Source organism: Toxorhynchites rutilus, chromosome 2, assembly GCF_029784135.1.
Source record: "Toxorhynchites rutilus septentrionalis strain SRP chromosome 2, ASM2978413v1, whole genome shotgun sequence".
NCBI classification, from domain to species: domain Eukaryota; kingdom Metazoa; phylum Arthropoda; class Insecta; order Diptera; family Culicidae; genus Toxorhynchites; species Toxorhynchites rutilus.
Genome location: NC_073745.1, coordinates 115,016,383 through 115,030,410, shown reverse-complemented (window position 1 = coordinate 115,030,410; position 14,028 = coordinate 115,016,383). Strand labels below are relative to the sequence as shown.

Genomic DNA, 14,028 nt, shown 5'->3' with positions numbered 1-14,028 from the left:
AATGGTAAAACGGTGAATTTGATCGGAGGAATGATTCTGTTGAATTTGGGGAGGCAAACGTGGAAGTGTTTGCAGGATAACTTTTAGGCAGGAAAGAATTTGATGGGGAAAAGCGGGGATTTGCTTGTATGATGGAGGAGGCATATTAGGGAGTGGAACCGATATCTTTGAGTTGGCGATTGATTAGTAGTGGCTTTGCATTTCAGCGCCGGTAGCTGTAAATTCAGCGCTCCTACACCCAAAATTGATTTTTAGCTCATGTTTTGTCATCCCGATTTATGACATTAAATGAGACATAACATAACAGAAAGTGTCATGACTCACAAATACTGGTAAGTATTTGTATAATATACATGGCACAGCAATATAGAATAAATACGAGCCACAAATAAGCTTTCCGCATACTTTGCCACATACACGGCCCAGACCGAGATAAATATTGTTCTCCTTCATGCGCTCCTTTTTTACTCTTCGAAAACACTTCCCAACTTCATTCTATAATCAGATGCAATATTATCACGTATTTGCTGAACAACTGCTGAAGCATCATTAGCCATGTGGATAGCGTGGTCATATAGCTTTGTATTCCAGCCGGCCTTGGCTCGATCCCCGTCGTATGAACTTTTTTTTTGGCACAATCCCAAATGAAATGAGAAAAGAAAACAGAAAGAGATGTCTGCACGCATACATACAAACCATTTTTAAGCTTTTAAAACAGTTCATTATTTGCGCATTTGACTCTCAAGCACACTTAATGGCATCATTTCTGCCAAAGATGAAATCTTTTCTGCCAACGCTAGTTTGGGTGTAGTTTCCTTGGTCTTGCCAATTGTTGCATCGGAACGCGTGCTGGATGCCTGTTCCATAGGAGTATCCCCATTGTGGCAGTAATTTTTGCTGTGTGCATACTGTACAATGGCAGAATCGATGATAGATACCAAACTTCAGAAGTAACGAAGGTGTTGACATGTATCACCTTTTGATGAAGAGTGAGTGAGCGTAAAGAATGCAGCCGCACCTGATGGGCTATCTTGCCTATCAGCGTATTCCACTTAAGGGTTATGCCAGAGTGAACGCGACATGCGATGCGATGCGACACTACGTGATTTTTGACAAGTCGCGCGTTGTCGCGCGACTATGCTCAGTTCATTCAATTCTGGCAAAAAAAAATTTCATATGCCAGAGTAAACGCGATGCGATGCGACGCGACAAGCGAATTTCTGCGCGACACAAAATCAACCTCGTCAACAAGTGAATGTCAGTTTTATATTTTGTTTACATCATTGCAGAAGATGTGTCTGTGGATGTGGAAACACTAATCGGAGCTATATTTCAAAGAAGTGCACTGTGGAATCAACAAACTCGACACTACAGGAACCGGGTTCTTGTTAGTAAGTGTTGTAAAGAAGTGTCGGATGAATTAGGAATCACTGGTAAGTGGGACAAATGAAATGGTTTGAATATTTTTCGAATTTCAAAGTATGCTGCTATAAAAAATGGAAAAATTTACGGGATACTTTTGGCCGTGAACTGCGAAAGCTGCCGCAGTCGAGATCTAGGGATCCCGGTGATGACAGCATTTCCACTAACTGGCCATACTTCAGTAGTCTGCTATTTCTGAAGCAACAAATGAAGCCCAGAATCCCGTTGCAAGAAACCTAGAAAGCACCGAAAAAGGGATTGTGAAATAATGTCGGAAAACTACGGGAAGGGGAAAGAGATTCAAAATCGAACATAAAGATTATTTATAAATATTTTCTTACCTCAGTGTGATCAAATGTTTTTCGCCAGGGTCAATTTGAGTTTTAATAAAGTTGTTCCACTTTTTCATGAGAACAACTTCAATATGTCCTAAACTATTTTCGAAACATTCGATGCTCATACGGGTATAGTTGCGAAATTTGTTCGGATCTTTAACCAGGCTATATCAAGATGGTGGTATTCTCCGTATTCTCCTCTTTTCCTATTGATTGAATGGATTCCGAAGTCTTTTTTATTTCCGAAAAAAAATTACGTACGCTTTCGGACATTAAATACTCTTCGTCAGAATCCATTTCGAAACTTGATTGAACACAAAATGAAAATAACACCTCTTGTTTACATCTGTCGCGTATGTCTGTCGCATTCACTCGCGTCCATTCTGGCCACTATGTCGCTTTAAAAATCGCGTTCTTTTCACGTCGCATCGCATCGCATCGCGTGTCGCGTCCACTCTGACCTCACCCTAGGGGTGATCATGAGTCGTAGCGAGTTGGCAGAGATGGGCCCAGAATTTAAATGCTGTCCTCCGTTCTTAGCCAGTCCACTTGAATCAGATTTTCATTTAAAAAGCCGACATCAATCGACGTCATTTTATTCAGGTTGAGCACAGCACATGATATTCTTCCAAATCGATAAAACAAATCGAGCATTGACACAATTTTTCCCACAGATGTGACGACAACGCTGATATCGTCTGCATATGCCACTATCAAATCGGTATCGCACACACGCTCAAGCGAAACCAACAGAGAATGTAAATACAATACAATTAAGTGCATCGAGATTGGATCTCCTTTTCTCACCGATCGTTCGATGGGGAAAGATGCCGTCATGCGTCCATTTATTAACAGACGAGTAGAGGATAGAGCTGCGATTCGTCTAAGCAGTAACTGGAAAACTGTTCCCTGTAAAAGCGCTCATCTTCCGATGTAAGGGTCACCTGTTGGTAATTTTATGGGCTATTCATATATTTTACTGTCGAATTTAAAAATGTTTTGGAGAACTTCAATTTTTATTAATTTTTTATTTATTTAGGTATTTTTCATGAAATAATTTTTCCTACATTCCTTTCTTTGAACAAAATTTTGTAAGTTTGACCAAATTTTTGTAAGTTATATTTTCCGAGTTAGAAAAATTTGTTAGTCAGGAGAAAAACTTCAAAAAGTAGTCTAATTCTTTTTTGGAGGTTTCATGTGTGCAAAGTTGCTTGGATGACAATGACTTGAATGACCACAACGTTTCACTGCAATCTATGACAAGAAGGCATGAAATTCGTCAGCTGCGAGCGTGTATATATATATATATATAGTTGTTTTGATCTCTCTGATATGTTCATCTGACTTCATCAAACTCATTACAATGCCCAAAAAATTTTACTTACGATTTCGTATACACACTTCTATGTAAATTGACTTGTACTGCCCATAGTCATACGATAAATGATTACATGAGTATGGCATATATTGACAGCACTCTGAAAATAGCAATGCTACGCAAGTACTTGCAGCTGAGTTTTGGCGGAAAATGTTCAGAACTAGTTCGTTGAAACCTGTATAACATGACTACGTTTGATACAACTCTGATCCTACTGTAACATTTCTCTCTCGATCGCTCGACGACTCGAACTAATAACCAATACCCGGTTTTAGTCTAAACTGATTTATTGTTCCGCTCGTTACATTCATTTGCGGGAGAAATATTACTCATGATTCTCGGTTCCAATAGGTGATTCATTGAATTAAAATCCGCATCGTTCGATGAATGGGAAAATATGTGGAGACGGTTTTTACTCGTTTTAATTTTTGAGTAACAATATGTTATATCACCACAAGTTTGTGGTAATGATTTGACAGAAGTTCCATACCTTATCACATCGATAATATAAGAGTTCAAAACCCCCAACAATCCCTTAATGCTTGCAATATACAGATCATGTGTGGTGTATGTGTACGTATATATGTCGAACCGAGGAAAAAATAACATGAAAAGGAAAGCAATCAACATCAATAATAAAGCAAAACGTTTCCAAGCAAAGCTGCACTTGTTTTCTTCACGCTCCTCTCTCGCTCTCCATCCCGACTATGCCGCCGCTGCCGCTCTTTCTGTCGAGTGCTGATGCACATTTGCAACATTGAAGGTTAGTGACAACAGCGCACATGGGGATGGGAATGGTGATACAGAGAATAAACAACGTTGACGATGGCGAAGGCATCATGAAATCCTCGGATAACACTCTAAACATTTAATTTAAGAAAAAAGAAATCGTGTAACCACCAACAATGCGAAGGCCGCTTGACAAAAGTTTTGAAAAAAAATCCGCTACACATTCCAATGTAAATTTCAGCCATCATCAAGCACTGCTGCTCTTTTGCGGTCGTTCGCGATCGATTTACGCGGATGTCGAAGGCAATTATCAATAATAGCTGAGAGAAGGTAGAGATGTGGCGCGTTAGGGAAATGATACCATAACGGTGCGGTGCGGTCGTGGAGGCGGTGGCGTCGCGGCCACCACAGTAAGCATATGAAATGTAAAATTTGAATGAATATGAATGATCGTAAATGGGGAGAAATTTGAATTCTCCTACCATGGTCGGCCACCGGCAGGCCAGAAAAAATGTTCAAACCCCGGGAGGAGTTATTACTAAACGCTTTTCCCATGATAGATGAGAAGCCCCCGTTCAATATTTGATGGTGTCTGACGGTGGCAAACAAGGTGCACTGAAGCACTCAATTTCAATTGCACTGGCACGCGCGTTTGGAGTAAAAAAACGGAGGGGGCGCTTTGAAAGATGAGTTGCGGCGGGCACACCTGTATGCTGCTGCTATACCTGCTGTGGGGCAGCCGTCCACTGCGGAGGAGATTGATGGCGAATGAAATGTGAACGTCAGCACAATTTACTGCTATGGGCGCTATATATCGTTTTGCAAACATATGAAGTGTGTTTTATTTCTTAGCGCGTTCACAGAAAGGGGGCGACGGGGCATGGTGAGAAACGAAAATTTTCCGAAGAGCAATGTGGGCGAGCGTTTCGGGCGTCTTTTGAGCGCTCGCTGTGACAAAGTCAAAGCAAAAAACTATCAATCGATTTATGAGGAAGAAAAGCTTCTCATGACACATTTCCGTGATGTTTTCGTTTTGGAAATGCTTTCTAGTGAACACGTTCAAAACGCTGCAGGAGAAGTTCTCATGCGTTCAGTTCTTGAACCTCATCAACCTGAATCAAGAAAAAAACGGCCTGCGAATGACGGATCTCTACACTGCCCATGTTTTCATAGGAGACGTAATCACCAACACCATTAGTGCTGGGAAAACGCAATTTTGTTGTTTTTTTTTACCTACAAGCGTAACCATGCAAATTTCGAGTGAAATAATCTGTCCAGTTGAAGGATATTATCGGGAAAAAGCGGGCCTAGGAGATTTTGCAGTTTAAAACATATTTTTCCATTTGGGAAACGCTTACATCTATTTATGCGGACAATCAATCGTTTCAATGAACATTTGTTCGCATAGCTAGACGTAATCATCAGGTTGCTCCGCCTGTAGCGTTAGTATTTACATTTCCGATAATAGTCAAAATATCTCCGTCGGTAGTTTCTGTAGTTATCGGATAAAATCAAAAAGGGTTAGTGATTTAGTGAAATGTCTGGGAAAGGTGCTTTGGATTTGTTGAGAGTCTAGAACAGTACTTTTTTCCTGAATACTCTGGTATATGATAAGAACAGTAGGTTCGTGTTTTTTTAAATTAATTGAATTTGTAAAGGCAATCTACAATGTTGGTAATTTTAGCAACATGATTTACCGATATCACGATCAATTGCATAAAGATGGTGGAGTGAGTTACACCAACGGTATGAGTAAATGCTGAGTATGTGGAATAATTCGATGTCGAATCCGAGGAGTTGTAATGCTAAGAATATTATAATATTATTTTAATTCTACTACTGATCTGATTGTTTCATTATCTACTTGAAGATTCAGATGCAGAAATTTAGGTAATTATAACATTTAAAAAAAATATGGGTGAGTTATACCTATGATATAACCGCAAGCTTGACGTAGGACTGCCGTTGGCTTAGTAATCATTTTTGTTTTTCCAGCTATCGCTGCGCAGAGCTATCTTTTGTGTGTATTGATCAGTGTATTAGAATATCAACAAATATTCACGAGTAACGAATATGATTTTATTTCAGTGTAGATGACTTTTTTTCAACTTGAAACACACTGACCTCATTATATTGATGACAACAAACGAGTTCATTTTATTCATATCGCTGTTGCATGAACACATTTTCTATAATAAATGAATGCGACATTGAGTCATTTCATCACATCCGAAACGATATTCGTTCTGGCAGTGAATTTAAGTTCAAAATAAATTTTATTGGCGAGACGGTAGCAACGGCATATGCAGAATGGATACAACGAGTGGTTGTAGCTACCGTCAAGTCATTTGCGACATCGGGAAATTCATAAGGTTTCATAAGGAACACGGCATCCGGCAGCTGCAAAAACCAACCGCACACAGCAGCCTCAGGTTAGAGGTTAACAACAGCTGAAATTCATTTGGCTGAAATGAAATTCAATTCTGACGTTTCCGATAATCAAGATGAAAATGCTACTGGGTGGAAAAAATAAACATCAAAACATATTGAAGGACAAAAGTTCATTTACCCATATTCACTGGTTGCCTGGATCTGTAATTTTAATTTTCGTTTGAAATATATAGGTTTTCGATGCAACCTAGTCCGAAAATCTATGCATTTGAGCTTAGCGAAGATGATTTTTTCCAACACTGGTATTGATTGAATTATTGATTAAATTAGTGAATGAATAAAACAATTTACGAATTCAATTGCAAACAAAACGAGTACGAAAGTCTATTTTGCAATGACAATTTCCCCAGGCTCCGTGGTTTTGAAGTCTGTGTTAGGAAAACACACACGCTTATATACCGATTGGTGTGATTTCAATAGCCTGTTTTGAAAGCAATTTTAAGACTATTGAAACATGTTTTAGGATCAAAAGGTGACAAGCATATAACGCGTAGACATTTTATCTTTCGAATGAAGTGTTTATCATACCATTTCGTTCAGTTGTTTAGAAGGTATTAACGTTCAAAATCTCGTTGCTCCGGCGTAACGCTTTCATTTACGAAACGTGAACTTACACCCCAATATAGAAATGAAAGACGTAGTCCTACTTCAAAAAACACAAAACACTTTGTTCATCGAAGTGCAGCGTACAGAAAATAGTAATTGCCTGAGCAGGGTTTCAATAGTTTCTTATGTTCATCTATTAAGAAGCACTAAGTAATAAGACACTATCGTGACAGGCATGTGTGGACTCTACGAAGAATGTGATTCAAATGTAGATGTAGCTTACGGCACATAACGCTGATAATTTTTGATTTTCGAACGATGTATGAAACTACGTCTGTTCTGCAGACAAACAGGAATTTTTCGAAAACGTTTTTTCAAAATTACTCATATGTTTTCGAACAAAAAATGTTCGTTTGCATGTTGAGCAAACGTATTACATTGCGTAGAATCCAAAACGGCGAAAAAGTCGATTTTGTTCATTTTGTCGCTTACGTCTCCTATACAAACATGGGCTGTACAGTAGCTCGAAAAAAAAGCTGAAACTATTGAGAACCAGAGCAGAGGGTCCAAAGCCCCTTAGGAGGATGGTTCTAATACCCGTTATCCATGGTTCTTATGCACAGAAAGAAATGGATAAACTCCTAATCACATCACTCATCACAGTGAATCCTGATTCTTACATCTCGCCACTGATAACTATCCCAGCAATTTCGCTGGTTCAGGTCAATCAGGGAGAGCAACTACGAAGTGTACAGTCTACCCAAGCCCAAGCTCGTCAATCTGAATCAAGAGAAGTAATCTGTGACCAACTATCGAGGCATTGCGACATCGTGTGATGTGTCAGAGCTTCTTATGTTGATCGTGCAAAGAACAAAGAACTTTGCAGGGGAGTCTTCGTAGCCTAATTGGTTGCGTGTCCGTTGCTAAGCGAACAATCATGAGCTTATAACTCAGGGCCCTCAACTGACCATCTTTGTGTGTTATTCTAGCTACTACGTCTATGCATCAATAATCATGTGATCCCAGCCTCTCACTCCACATACGATCGATCTGCTGCATCGGTAATTGGTGCTATTTATGAAAACAACAATGGAAGCCTCATATAAACAGTCCCGCTGTGTCCAACAATAGAAATATTCTTACGCCAAAAAAAAAATGTCATGTGTTGTGTATCGATAGAATAGGAATGAATACTCTTACGCCTAAATGGCTAATGTGTAATAGATAAAAATGTGTATCGATGAGATAGGAATACTTTTACGCCTATATGGCTACTGTGTAATATACAACATGAGAAAAATGTACACGATAAATTCGGCTGTTACAACTGAATTGCTAGATGAGCCTATAACAAAATTAAAGAGATGGGATAGAAAAAGAACCTTGCATAGCTTCAGTATACGTTCCACCAAATATTTCCATCAGCCGTAGTTAACTTTGGAGCCTAGTCTCGATTCTCTCACCTCTAGTTTTAATTGTGAGTGACATGCACTCCCATGGGATTGAACAGGGCGACCTTTTTGACGACGCTAGAGCGACTGTTTTTTACGATTTATGTGATGATTTAAACTTGAAAATCTTGAATCGACATGAATAGAAGAACACCTCACTCTAGGAAACCGACTCGACCTGTATTTGTGTTCGAGATCGTTATCTTTGGATGATCTGTGAAATGTAATCAATGATCCCCATAGTAGCGATCACTTGTCGATCACCATTTCAATCAAGTGTGATCCTCAATACGTAGAACCAGTTCGAATTGCATTTTACCTAACAAGGAACATTGACTGGCAACATTGAGATTCACCTGAAACAGCGGCAATTTCGCGCTCGTCTTCTAATGAGTGTAAATAATACTCCAACCATTGGACATCCGATTTCGCTAAAAAGTCCGTCCGGAATCTGTTCCAGCGCAGCACATTCTTCGGTAAATGTGTCTAAGTTCTAAGTAGCTGGAATTTTCTATGACTTTTCTTTCAACGAACAACTCTTAATTCGGGAACGATACGATAACATTCTACCGACAAAAAGGAGACTGGTCAAAGTAATAGCCATTGGAAAGCTTGCTAAACCGGCACTTGACCATAATTCATATTGCTATGCTTTCGAGCATTGGAAAATTGTTGAGGAAAATGGTCCTTCAAAGAATCGTTCAATGAATCGAAACAAATAATCTGCTGTCAAATACACAGTCTGAGCTTCGCAAAAGCAAAAGAAAGAAAACGACTGTCTAACGATCTTTCCACAGATCGTTTTCCTCCTGCTGGTCTTTGCGCACAAGGAGCAACTGGCTTCAGTGTTCGTGGACATTGAGGGAACTTTTGATTCGGTGTCTATAGCAATTCTGTCAGACAATATGCACAGATGTGGACTTCCTGAAGAATTGAATAATTTTTTTGTACAATGGTACAATTTGTTGACAGTAAAACGTGTGAACTCCAGTAGGATAGCTGACAACTTCCAGAAATAATTATATGGGTCTGCCACTATTTTTATGTCAAAGATAATGACATTTGGCGGAACAATGCACGCTAAGACAGCTGGCAGATTGCGGTGTGGTTTCCGTACGAAACATGCTAAAACTTTTGCTGTATCCCTTAGATAATTATTTTTTTTTTTTTTTGGCAGGGAATCTAGAGATCGAATTCTCATCGCTGAAAACTGAATTGGTAGTGTTAACTCGAAATCGGTTCCCAGCACAATTGCAACTTAAGGGGGAACCATGGTCTAGAAAATCGGAAAAATCGAATTTTGGTTTTTGGCATTTTTGGGAAGATTATGCCCTCAAAAATGTTTTCCTAAAATGATTTTTCGATATTTGATTTTGTTGGAAAATTACAGCCAAAGATATGAAGTTACCTCAAGGGATACAGTATTACTGTACGAATTTTTAAACGCATTTTTCTCGAAACCATGTTTTTTTTTCAACTGGTGGTATCGATATTTCAGTATCTACTCGACTGATTTCGCTGAATTTTTTATCAGCATGTAAAAATGAATTATCTAAAGCGTTACATAGCCGTTTTTCGATATCTCATTTTTTCGTTTTTTATGAGCTTCTAAACAGCGTTTTTTCAAGAAAAATTACTCATTTTTAGCACCATTTTGGCAATTTTTCGAATTTTCAAAAACCGCTATGTAACGCCTCATTGGAATTTGTTCTGCGACACCCTAGTTGCTTCAGAACCGATACCACCAGCAAGGTACTGATTTTTAGGACACTCGAAAAATGGAAAATATATCTTCAAATATGCCTTAAACGATAACCAAAATACCCGAACACTTCACTTTATTCCTAACATCCGAAAAAAATCACCTAAAATTCATTATTTTTCGACCTTCCAGACAGGTGTCTTCTACGGAAATTCTACGTATTCCGTTTGGTAAAATGTTGATAACAATTTGCTACGATAACGTCGATTGAACGATATGCGTTAAACTAACATGTCAAAATTTAAACTGAGTTCCCGAAGTAAACTGAGTTCCCGAATCAAGCAAATTTGCGGTTCGAGAAGTACGTACACTTGTTAGATGCAATAAGGAAACACATTGATCGTTTAGCCATTCTTTCGTTCACATATTTTGGAAGATAAATGAATGAAATGAACAAGGCATCGTGCCATACGTCAGACTTGGAACCAAGAACGTAATCTATCACTATGCGTAACCTATCACTAAGCCAACGGTAGTCCTACGTCAACCTTGCGGTTATATCTTAGGTAGTTTTTTATTTATTTATTTATTGACAATGATGCTACCCCTATCCCTTGAGAAGATTGGATCTGATTCTCAACATTTTTTCGCCAAAGCAATGGGTTCATAGCTGCAGTTCAGTCCTCTTTCTTGTTTCTATAGGATTCAATGCGAACACCATCTTTGATGGGTTGCTGTTCGGCAATCTTGCAACATACCCTACCCATCACAATCGTCCAGCCTTGGCGGCTTCATGGATGCTAGGTTCGCCGTAGAGTTGCACCAGTTCGTGGTTCATTCTCCTTCTCCATACTCCGTTTTCCTGTATACCACCGTATATTATTCTGAGTAGGCACGACTTCCATTTTCTATGCGCCGCAGTCGATCACAACACTACTACCAAGAAGAATTCTGTTGCGATCAATCCCTCCTGCTAGCATGTATTTAGTCTTAGACGCATTGAAGCCCGCTCTCCGCATAACACCTTTCAGCGCCACGTTGAAGAGCAGACAGGAGAGTCTACGCCTTGACGAAATCCCCTATGAGTCTCAAACGATTCCGATAGATTACCTGAGATCCACACACTGCACCGCACACCGTTCATCGTTGCCTGAATTAGTCTTGTTAGCTTTCGAGAAAAGCCGTGTTCGTCCATGATTCTCCATAGCTGTCGTCGGTCGATTATGTCATATACGATCTTGAATTCGACGAAGATGTGGTGCGTAGGGACCTGATACTCGCGGCACTTTTGGAGGATCTGCCGAAGTTTAGGAATCTAGTCCGTCGTCGAGCAGTCGGGCATGAATCCGGCCTGACAACTTCCCACAAATCTATTTACTATTGGCGATAGACATCGAAAGGGGATCTGAGAAAGAAATTTGTAGGCACCATTCAGGATCGTGATTGCACGATAGTTCCCACCATCCAGCTCGTTACTTTTTTCTAAATAGGGGAGATTACCCCGTCCTTCCACTCTTCCGGTATCTGTTCTGTGTCCCAGATCCTGACTATCAACCAATGCATACACTCTAGAAGTTTTCCCGGACCTCCCTCGAAGAACTCCGCTACGAAGCCATCTTCACCAGCTGATTTGTGGCTCTTTAGCTGATTGAAGGCCTCCTTAACTTCACCCATCGTCGTTCTACGTTTTGTCGAATTGCATCATGGCTACGCGTGCTGCTTCCTTCTCGTTCAAAAGTGCTCGGCACTCGTCGTCAAACTATTCATTCCGTTGTCTTCGTTGTTCATACCCGATGACGGTCCCTGCTGAGCTGATAATTGCTGCTTTCAAGATGTTCCAACATTAATCGAAGGGAGCAGCATCAAGTTCGTCTACCCCGGTAACGCAGCTTCAAGACGCTACGAGTATGTTGCAGCAACGTTCGGCTTCTCGGTCGTCGTAGGTGGTATCGTGGTGAACGCTAGTGTTTTATGTTATTGACGACTAACAGTTGAGAACGCAATTTGACCATCACCAGGTAGTGGTCTGAATCGATGTTAGCGCCACGATAGATTCTGACGTCGCTATAATCTATGTATGAAGTGATCACTACTACTAATGCGTCGCATTGTGTAGAAATGGTAAGAGGCGAATGAACCGCAAAATTTAAAGCCCCATAATAACAAAGAAAAAAAAAAGAAATGACATTTTTTTCTGCTGAACGAAACCGATGAAAACGATAGAGAACACACACCATTTTTGATTGAACAGACAACTCACTTGATCACGCGTCGCCACTGCCTCATGTACGATATATTAGTATGGGGAACTGTTAATATTACAGCACTGAAATCCTTGCAAACGATTCAAAATAAGGCGATCAAAAACTTGTTTGGTTATCATCGAAGGACTTCAACTGCGTTCATCCTCCCGCAATACGCTATACTGATCGTTAAAAATGTGTATACTTGTGCAGCCTGCACGCATATTCATCGTATCCTACATGGAAGAAATTGTTTGCTATCCCACAGATGGTATACCACGATATTCGGATAGAATTCTGCGGCTGATAGGGCAACTGCTTTGTACAACAATCTTCAGCAAAAACTAAAAGTGCTCTGCATAAGGTTGTAATGTCTCTTAATTTTTTGTTACTAGTTTGTGAAATAAACTCAAGTAGAAATGTTTTTTGTACTCCTGTAATAATACGCCTACATGTTTGTGTATATATTCAGACAATCTCTAAGAGCCATGTGCTACAAGACAAATTGATTTAAATAAAAAAAAAACTTCTGAGGAAATTTTGGGAATTACTCGTCGTCTTTTCAAAGGGAACGTGGTCCCTTCGAGTGGTCTTCCCCAAGAGCCGTTCAATGATTGGGATAGGTGCTAGAGCCGAATGAACGGCAAAGTTTAAGGCCTCTTGAGAACAAAAAGAAAAAAATAAGAACTCCGCATGCGAATAGCGAATCTCTATAGTAGCATGTCCGAAAAAGAACCTGAAACTATTGAGAACCTTAGCAGAGGGTCCAAAGCCTCTAAGGAGGATGGTTGTAATAGCAAAGAAAGAAATGGATAAACTCCTAATCACATCACTCACCACTGTGAATCCTGATTTTTCTTACCCATTCTCACTGACATTTTTTCCGTCCACGATAATCGCTAGGCAACCACGCTATAGTGACGACCCTTCTGGCCTTCGGGCGGCGAATATCATACTAACATTCCTTCCCTTCCCTTGGTGACTTTAAGGACATGGCCGACGTCATTTTTGACTATTTAAAGCTCGATTCTCCGAAGCTTGCACAATGAGAATGATTTAGTACTCCCAAGCGTCACTCGATGTGTTCTTTGTGCAATTCCGCTGGTTCAGGTAAATCACCAAAAACTTCTACGAAATGTACAGTCTATCTAAGCTCAACCTCTTAAAAACAAAAAGAAGGAGAAGATTCATAGGGTTTAATAACATAACAATTCGGCTGAAAAGTTTATAAGGTAACACAGTAAAACTATTTTTTTTGCATAATTAAATTTTATTATTCAACATACAAGTAATTGCCTTCGAGGGCGATACAGCAATTACAGCGATCTTGCAACGTTTCGATACCATTTTTATAGTATTCTTTCGGTCTCATCGACCGAATTCATCGGTCTTAAATTTCTTGCCAGCGAGCATTCTCTTCAGGTCTGCGAATAGAAAATAGTCGCTGGGATCCAGATCTGGAGAATACGGTGGATGCGAAAGCAATTCGAAGCCCAAATCATGCAATTTTGCCATAGTTTTCACTGATTTGTGATTTTGTCACATTAAATTATTTGAATACGGTAGTGAATTGTTGGAATCCAATAGTTTCTTTTCAATCATTTTAATACTGAATTCAAATAAAAAGGATAATATGGTACGCAATTTAATGTTGATTTACTAAAAACGGGTTTATCATTACTTATCAGAGCATTTGTAGGAATACACTACAAATGTACCTTTGATATCAGAAAAACAAACTCTATTTGGTGCGTGCTAAGGCAGGATTCTA

The 14,028-nt window shown here is 39.6% G+C and overlaps 1 protein-coding gene across 12 annotated transcripts in view; it reads right to left on the bottom strand.

Moving 5' to 3' along the window:
• LOC129770475 (serine/threonine-protein kinase 10) overlaps window positions 1-14,028 on the bottom strand; it is a 133,633-nt gene that overhangs the window by 117,478 nt on the left and 2,127 nt on the right. The gene's annotated exons all lie outside the window — the stretch shown is intronic.